Raw genomic sequence first — 9,469 nt, 5'->3', positions numbered from 1 at the left:
TTATGAAGAAGCCACATTAAGTAGAGCTATGAAAGAGCTAGCTGAATGGAAGGAAAAGAATACGGAACAGAGCAGGCCTGATGGGCAAGGCATGTGTAGAGGCCTCGGGGCTCGAAAGATCTTGGTGTGTTCAGACTTTGGAGAGGGCACAGTGTGGCTGAACAGAGTGCAGCAGGGGGAAACAAAGAGGCAGAGAAAGGCAGGGGCCTTGGCATTCAGGGCCTTATAGGCCATGTTTCAAATGTGGGGTTTTACTCAATGTTCCGTAGGAAGTCATTGAAGAGTTTTCTGTGGGAGAATGGCATGCTCTGAACTCTGGACCGAACACTGACCTGCTAAGCCTCAGTTTACCAGGTGTCTTCTTAAGAGCCTTCACAGCTCTAGGGCTGTGGATCAGAGGATCACTGGTCCCTGGAAGCCTTGTTATACAGTGGTTAACTCATGCTCTGGCTGGGTGTGGTGGCTTACGCCTGTAGTCCTAGCTCTCTGGGAGACCAAGGTGGGAGCACTGCTTGAGCTCAGGAGTTTGAGACCAGCCTGAACAAGAGTAAGACCCTGTCTCCATTAAAAATAGAAAAATTAGCTGGGCGTCATGGTGTGCACCTGTAGTCCCAGCTACTCGGGAAGCTGAGGCAGGAGGATGGCTTGAGTCTAGGAGTTTGAGGTTGCTGTGACCTATGATGATGCCACTGTACTCTACCCAGAGCAACAGAGTGAGATTCTGTCTCAAAAAAAAAAAAAAAAGGAAATTGAACCTCACTCCCCGCCAATATTAAAATAAAAAAAAAAGGACTCATTCTCTGAGACCAGGCATACTTGGATTAGATTACTAGAGCAGGAAGGAATGCTAAAGTCATTGCAGCCGAGACAGCGTAGTTCAGAGGAAAATGTATGGATTTCAGAGTCAAGCAACTCATATTCATTCATTCAACAAGCTTTTATTGAGGGCCTACCATGTCTCTGACTCTGAAAAGATGAGACCACTGTCCTGGTTTTCCAGGAGCAGCAACAGAAAGGCAACTAATGTTTCTTACAGTGCAATTAACACATATAATTATAGCACCGTGTGCTAAGTGCGATGAGAGATGTATGGACAGGATATTACAAATGCACAGAGAAAGGGCACCCAACCAAGACTAGGGATGGGGAGTTGGAGAAGCAAGTGACGACTGAGCCAAGTTTTACAGGCTGAGTTGGGTGGGGGTAAAGGGCATCTAGACAGAGAGGATCCTATAAGTTCGGGCATGGAGACAAGTGACAGCACAGAGCGCAGAGGGGGCGAGATGCAGATCAGAGTGGGGCTAGGACGTTACGTGTTGGGACAGGTGGCTGAGGAGGGGTGGGCAGGGGCCATATCAGAGAGGGCCTTTATGATGCTCTAAGGAACTTGGAGTTTGCCCTGTAGGCAAAGGTTCACTACTGGCTGACTTCTAACAGCAGAACACCATGTCCGGATTTGAGTTTTACATAGTTCGTTCTGTTGCATTTACAGAAAAAAATCAGTGTAACTGGGAAAAGAGCGAAAGAAAAGAGACAGATAGGAGGCAACTGCGGTCAACCAGGCAAGAGAGAGACAGCAGGAGTCTGAATTAGGACATTGGACATAAGGATGGAAGAGACAAGACAGATTCAAAACACATATTTAGAAGATTAAATTGGCAGGACAGGATAAGAAGTGGTAAGGCACAGGCAGGAGTCAAGGATGACTCAAACTTTCGTTGCCAACGTCGCTCAGGCAAACATGGTGAACGTTCCTAAAACCCGCCGGACTTTCTGTAAGAAACGTGGCAGGCACCCACCCACAAAGTGACACAGTACAAGAGGGCAAGGATTCCCTGCATGCCCAGGGAGAGTGGCGCGATGACAGGAAGCAGAGTGGCTATGGTGGGCACACTTGGCCGATTGTTCGGAAAAAGGCTAAAACTACAAAGGAGATTGTGCTGAGGTTTGAGCGTGTCGAGCCCAGCTGCAGGTCTAAGAGCACGCTGGCCTTTGAGAGATGCGAGCATTTTGAACTGGGAGGAGTTGAGAAGAGAAAGGGCCAAGTGATCCAGTTCTAAGCATCTTTTGTTTTATTATGAAGACAATAAAATCTTGAAGTTATGTTTAAAAAAAAAAAAAAAAAGGATGACTTGAAGACATCGACTCAGGAGCCTGGGCGGAGGGCAGACAGGGACGCTAGGAGGGGACCTTCCAGAGGACACTGTGAGGCGCAGCCTTTAGGGCAGAAGCCACAGGGCCCCAGCGCTCACAGTGGAGCCCTCTCTGGCCCCAGGGAGCTGCTTCGCTCAGGGTTACGCCCAGGGCAGCCCACACTCAACGGCTGCTTGATGCATGGGCACAAAAGCCTTTCCTCAATTCAGGAAAGTTCTGAGGGGCCATCCCAGCCCCAGAGCTCCTGGAAAGATGGGCCGAGGACTCTGTCGTGTCTGTGTCACGGTTCAGCTTCTCCCAGGGAAGCCCTGCTTTTCCCGCTGGCGTGCAGGGTGTCCCCAGAGCGCTGTCCGGTGAATGTCGTGTGCACAGACGCCTGCTCCAGCCTCTGCCACTCAGGGACCTGACCTCAGACAGAGATGTTGAGCCTGATATGTCCATGAGACTCCAGGTAGAGGAATCTATCAGACTTTGACTATCTAAACCTAAAGCTCCAGGGAGCTTTATTTATGACCCGGAAATAAAAGATTTGGGAGTTATCAACATATCAGTAGTACTGGTCCATAATCCCTTACCTGCAGTTTCCAAATTAAAAAAAAATTCTAAAAGACAAAAGGTTTTTAAAAATTTGGTGGCAAAACCTGACCAGATCTGAGCCCTTCTGACACAAAGACATGACCTCAATGTATATAAGGACTATTGATAGTCCCTTTTAAAAATCCTATTTAGTGTGAATATTTCTGTGTGTTGCTACCAAAATATCCATTTGTTTGATGACAGGTGCTGTCCCAGACTCTACTGGGACCAGTCCATAATTTTCAGTGTCTGCTCCTGATTTCCTCTCCAAAATCTGAAAAATTCTAAATTCTAAAGCCATCTGGTCCCTAGGGCTTCCAATACGGGATTATAGACCTGTAATCGGGAGCGTGAAAGAGGGTAAGATAACCTCAGGAGGAAGTGTAGACAAAAAGCAGGCCACAGACAGGGAACAGCGGCATTGTGGACTAGCCAGGGGAAGGGTGGCCCCCAGGAGGAAGAAGGAATGTTCACGAGGTGTGGCTGATGGGGAGAGGGCAGAGTCGCGGAGGCCGGGCGAGCAGAGAGCTTTAGGAGAGAGGAGGGCGACGAGAGTGGTCAAATACGGCAGGGGTCTCAGGGGCTGGAAGCAAAACTTGCCCTCCAGAGTTGGCAGCTGGTGGCTGCTGGATGATCACAGTGAGAGCAGCTAGGAGAGGGTAGGAGCAGAAGCCAGGGGGGAGATTATGCACTTGCTAGATGGGATGGACATGCTATTTTAGGTGTGTTATCATGCTATCATGGTGTGTTCATAGAGAGGCAGGGAACTGCCAGGATGAAGGAGCAGAGGGAGAAGAGTTAATAAGAGGAGGCCCTGGGGCCCAGACAGCTCAGGTGGGGTCAGGCTGTGGTTCAGGTAGAGATGGGGAGGCCGAGAGCTGGTCTTGGACTGGAGGGAAAAGGCAGGAGAAAGGGCGTCGACGGAGCAAACTCCAGGCAGGAAAAGACGAGGCTGAGGTCGAGCTGCCCTCTGTCTTCCCGTGGAAGCGGATGAGGTCGTGTGCTGGGAGTAAACGGGGGGCAGGCTGGAGAGGGGTCCACGGAAAGAGCTGAGAGTTTGCTGTAAAGAGAGGGAGCTGGCTAAGGAAAACTAGAAAGATCTACAGGGGGTCTGAAGTTAGAAAACATGCAGCAGCATTAACTGACACAATGGTGTGATTTTTCTTCCCCCCAGCCCTCAGCTTTGTGCACAGAGATGTTAATTAAACAGAATAAAATATCTATGTAACCATTAAAGGTTGTCACAAAGAATACTTAATATTAAGGAGGATCATTTGAGCGCAGGAGTTCAAGTTCAAGGCTGCAGTGAGCTATGATTGTGCCACTGCACTGCAGCCTGGGCGACACAGCAAGACCCTGTCTCTAAGGAAAAAAAAGAATATTTAGGCCGGGCGCGGTGGCTCACGCCTGTAATCCTAGCTCTCTGGAAGGCCGAGGTGGGCGGATTGTTTGAGCTCAGGAGTTCGAAACCAGCCTGAGCAAGAGTGAGACCCCGTCTCTACTAAAAATAGAAAGAAATTAATTGGACAACTAAAAATATATAGCAAAAAATATTAGCCGGGCATGGTGGCGCATGCCTGTAGTCCCAGCTGCTCGGGAGGCTGAGGCAGGAGGATCGCTTGAGCCCAGGAGTTTGAGGTTGCTGTGAGCTAGGATGACGCCACCGCACTCTAGCCCGGGCAACACAGTGAGGCTCTGTCTCAAAAAAAAAAAAAAAAAAACCTTAACAGTTTTCATAGTTAAAGTAAAATTCGTGTCCTGAATTTTTGTTTAATGGTACAAATCCTACTGTAGGCTACTGGGCCCTACCTGGGACAGAGCCATTCCATGCGACCCACGCTCACCAGTCGCAGCAGACTGGACCAGCGGCACCAGATCTGAGCCCAAACGCACTGATCTGCAATCCGGCCAAAATTCCATCAGCTTCTCTCTAGGATTTGACTGAGGAAATGCAGCGCCTGTGGTCACATGACCATGAAAACTGGATGTTTAAGGCCCAGGAGAGTGAAGACCAGAGTTGGAGGAGGGCGGGATAATACCACAGGCGAGCTGAAGCCGTGTGAAGGGCAGAAGCCACCGGAGACAGAGGTCTGCCACGGAGAATGGGACAAATGCAAAGAGAGAAATAGTGAACAACTCTGTGTGTGTGCGCATGCGTGCGAGGAGGGACCGCGGGAGAAAGACACGTGACTTTCCAGTTCTCGCGAGGCTGGGCTGTCTTCCCACCGCATTAACCCGAGACTGTCTCGCGTCCCTTCACAGGCCCGTCGCTCGGCCTTGTGTGAGAGGCTGCTGTTCTTCGTAACCGGTGGAATCTGACCTGAACTAGTTCACTTCCCAAGACTAAAAAGCTGAAGCAGTACTAAGGGTGACAGTGATACTAATGCCTGAGAGCGAGGAAGTGTCATCCAGGCCCCCCGCTCACAGTCGCGCCAGGCCGCACTGAGACACGGACACGCACAGAAACCAGCGCGTCTCTCTCCCGCCCAGCACTTACATTTTTCAACGATGTTTACTTATTTTCTACCCGTGATCTGACTGGCAAACACAAGATAACTCAGAAATACCGAGACTAAGAGGGAGCTGCAAGCTGTAAAATCCCCCAGGCTGAGAGGAAGGCAGAGGAAAGGTAAAAGATGCAGCCGCAGTCCAAGGGAGCCACGTGGGATGCATCAGCGCTTTCGCGAACGCACAACCCTGTGGAGTGAATATCATTAAGTTTATCTTATTTTTAAAAATCTTGCTGGAACGTTAAAGGAAATCAGGTTCGTGGGAGAATGTACAGAGTACATGGATGCCACTCGTTTTACACATATCCTAGTATAAGCAAGGGGAGAAGTTTATTCTTATTATATTATTAGGAAGAGAGACTTCCTTTATTTTTGTAATAAGGGCACCATTTTAGAGATGAGGGAAAATGGGGCTCAGAGAGGGCAAGCGATTTGCTGAAGGTCACACAGCAAATAATGGCAGAGCTTAGATTCTAAATCCCGCACGATTTCCATTTCAGGATGTTATCTGTTCAGTCTGGTCTAGTCTATGTTTGATTTTTCTCTACCTCTTAACCCTCAGATTGACAGCACTGTGAGCTGGGGTAGCAAATCTGACCCTAACAGTATTAAAATTTTGTTTGTTTTTAGTACGAGCCTCAAATTATGCCATCTAGTGACCAATGGACTCACTCGCTAACATAAAAGACTTGTTATATCCATTCCTTACATAGACAAATTTCCTACACTTAACTGCTACCGATTTTCAAATGTGTAAATTGAGAGCCAGGCTACCCAAATCACACGTTAACAGAGCTTCCCCGCTCATTACCTGCCTGGCAAACCCATCATTATGTTCTGGTTCTTACAGACACATGCACAGAGCAAACAGGGAAGCTTATAGTTGGCGAGGAGGTCGATGAACTCACATCTGGTAGCGTGTGTTCCATAGCTCGTTAGAATAGCTCATGTTTTCCAGAGTCACCTTAATACTTAGGGAGCTACATTTTTTTCTTGCAAGTAACAGATATAGAATCTCAAAAATATGTTACCTGAAAGGGTGAAGATAGAAGTTTCCCTCCAAGATTTATAATGAGGGGACAGGTAATCCACATGAATAATGAGCCCAGTATTTTTACAGACTACATGAGGCCAGTGATTTGTACAGATATTTCGTTTCATACTTTAGCAGCTCTGTGGGCCTTTAAAAATGCAGCACACGGCCACAAGTGAATGCTTGCACAGGACTGCCTATCTTTTTCTTTTGACTGCAGAGAGCCCATGACTAAGGACCGCCTATCTTTTAATCCGGCCTGAAAGTCAGCCCTGAAAGCAGTGCATTTGATAAGGGACATCAGTGGCTCAGGAATGTTCAGGAAAAGAAGAGAGCCTGCTGATGCGAACGTTCAGGAAAAAGAGAGAATACAAAAAGAGCCTTTCTGACTTTTTTGGCAAACAGCGACAATGAAGGAAAAGACGGGCTTGAGGAACCACGGGGGCAGAGGAGTCACCAGCCCCTTGGATACGATTTCCACGTTTCCAGAACTGCAACCTGCTTTAAGACTGCGGAGTTGCTCAAGTGCTCTGCCCTCCACGGCCCGCCCAGGCCACGTAACTACAACTTTTAGGAGCCACATTTTGGGCCCTGGGAAACATGACCCTCATCTCTGAAACCTCAAGACCTGGCGATACAGAGACGTTTCTTGGGAATGGGAAATGGTGCGGAATACTGGGAAAAGCAAGAATTTAGCTCCAGAGAGCCACACGTGGAGATCCCGTCTGCATGATTTACCAGCTCTGTGGTGGTGGGTGGGTCACTTGAACTGGCTGTGCCAGCATCCTCATCTGGAAGGTTCACGCAACAGACACCTATTTAGCACCCGCTCCGTGCCACTCCGAGTTGCTCTAGGTGCTGGAACACAGAGCCCTGCCCTCGTGGAGCATCCCCTGGAGAGCTCAAATCCTTACCGAGCAGTTTCCCTAAAGAGTTGTGAGGATCAGAGCTCCCGGCAGGCAGTTTCTGGAGCACTGCAGGAGGACTGAGCAGACACCAGCTCCTGTATTACGAGAAGTGGATACGTTCTTGAGGGTCGTTCCTGTATCCCACTTACTGGCCAGAGTCAGAGCAGTCACCGATATGGAGCTCAGATGTCTCCTGTTTCCTGAGGAGGTGGCAACCAGCTCTGAAATCTCTGCACTGTCACACTTTGGACCCCTGGCCTTGTCATGAAGTGTGGCACACTCTGTCCAGCTCCATGAGGTGGGCTACTCAGAGCTGCAGCCTTGACCCACCGCCCAGGGACAAATTACCAGGTTTCAAAAGTTCGTTTGTCCATCGGTTCTCAGGAATTCAGAGTGAACCCATCACGATATGCACCTACCCTGTACCATGCACAGGCCTGGGGTTAGGGACCATCCCCGAAAAGTTAGTCCTAACCCTCCCAGGGCTGATAAACAGACATTGAAGGAGTTGAAGTGAGTCAGACTGCCTGGGTTCAAACCAGTTTCCTGATCTGCAAACTCAGGATAACCCTGATTGGATGGTTGCAGGCATTAAATGAATTTATCTATAATCGAATCACTAGAATGCCAGGTAAGTGATTTCGGCGGTGTTGAGGCTTAGCAAAGGGGGTGCCAATGTAGTCCAAGGCATTGGGAATGGTCTCTGAGAGAGTGTCACTCGAGCCGTGACCTGAGGATGAATAGAAGGAAAGTGGTATCTTCCGTTCCTGGTGGGGAACTGTCAAGCGGTAGCATTAAGTGGCAACAAAGGAATCGTTGTGGTTTTGTAGAAAAACTGATGTGAATCGAGTTCCCTGCCTGTGCCCGGCACTGTGCTGCACACTGGAGATACAGAGATGGCGCTGTCACCATCCTTCCCTCTGGAAGCTCACTCCCTGGTCAGAGAATGACAAGTAAGGAAGCAAGTGCCACTGAGTGGCCTGGACACCAGGAGAGCAGCAGGGGCACCCAGGAAACAGCAGATCATTTCTGGGGGGATGATTTAACGATGGCTTCACAGAGGAAGTGATGCCAGCATGATGGGGCGGAAGGCAGAGGAGGGCATGGCATTGTAGGCAAGGGACCGAGGTGGACAAAGGCCCAGGGGCAGCTTCCCCCAAGAGCGAGCTCAAAGTCAGTCTTTTTGTACCCTAATCTCAGAAGCGACATCCTGTCATTGTTGCTGTATTCTGTCAATTAGAAATGAGCCACCAGGTTCAGCCCACACCCAAGGAGAGGAGAGTTGACAAGGGCATGCAAACCGGCAGGCAGAGGTCACTGGGGACCCTCTTAGTGGCTGTGCTACAGTATTTGCCTTTAGGAACACTAATCAATGTTTCTACTGTCTGATTTTTCAAGAAAAGTTGGAAATTCAAATTTGTGGGTGAGCTCTTCCAATTTTTAAATACTGGCCCTTAATCCAAATAAATTTCTTATATGCTATTGGTCAAATAAAATATATCTTTCAAGCATGACCCATGGGACACCATTATGAACCCTCTGGTGTAGGGACCGCAGTGGAAGGGGCTCGGTTGGAAGGGAGGGAGCAGATGTGTGGATGTTTCCCTCATCCTTTTATTTGAGGGTGGAGGTGGAGGTGGGGAGAACCAAGTCATTGCTAAAATGGGGGGAGCTTGAGAACAAATGCCAATCATTTGATCCAGGTAACATATAAATACAGATTACATATAAATTCTCCAGTCCTATTGGTAAAGATGACTTGTTTTCATTAAAGATAAGTCTTTGATCCCAGATCGGACAGCTGCACATCTATATAAAATGAGACACTTTGACATCTAGAGCTCTGATCTCAATGGGACAGGTGGTTTCCTGCACACTAATAGAACAGAAAGACAATTGAGCATTGCTAGATAGGAGAGAATGTTCTCACACACAGGAAAACAGCTTTTTCCTTCGAAAAAACCCGATAAAGAACAGAAAATGACTGACAGAATCAGACCTTCCCAAATGTCAGAAGAGCTGTTTCAGCTGCACTCTGGCCTCTGTTAGGAAAGAATAGGATAGTTTTCAGACAAATATTGAACATACCTTAGCATGAGCTGACTCAGGGTGGAATCTGCTGGCAAAATAAGCCTGCTTTTGGAGTGTGTCAAAGAGCTAAAATGCAGCTTGGGCTTTTCATAAACAAAGAAAATACCTTGGTGAAGCCTAATTTATACACGTTCACTAAAAAATTTAGTAAACTGGAAAACTTCTTAGTGAAAAATCTTTTTTGCTTCTTCATTCAA

At 48.2% G+C, this 9,469-nt stretch overlaps 1 pseudogene; it reads left to right on the top strand.

The window, feature by feature from the left end:
• The first annotated feature begins 1,741 nt into the window (after positions 1-1,741).
• Positions 1,742-2,060, top strand: LOC105807659 (annotated as a pseudogene).
• The last annotated feature ends 7,409 nt before the right edge of the window (positions 2,061-9,469 follow it).

The sequence above is a fragment of the Propithecus coquereli genome, unplaced genomic scaffold, assembly GCF_000956105.1.
Source record: "Propithecus coquereli isolate 6110/MARCELLA unplaced genomic scaffold, Pcoq_1.0 Scaffold161, whole genome shotgun sequence".
Taxonomy (NCBI): domain Eukaryota; kingdom Metazoa; phylum Chordata; class Mammalia; order Primates; family Indriidae; genus Propithecus; species Propithecus coquereli.
This window is presented reverse-complemented; position numbering and strand designations above follow the sequence as displayed.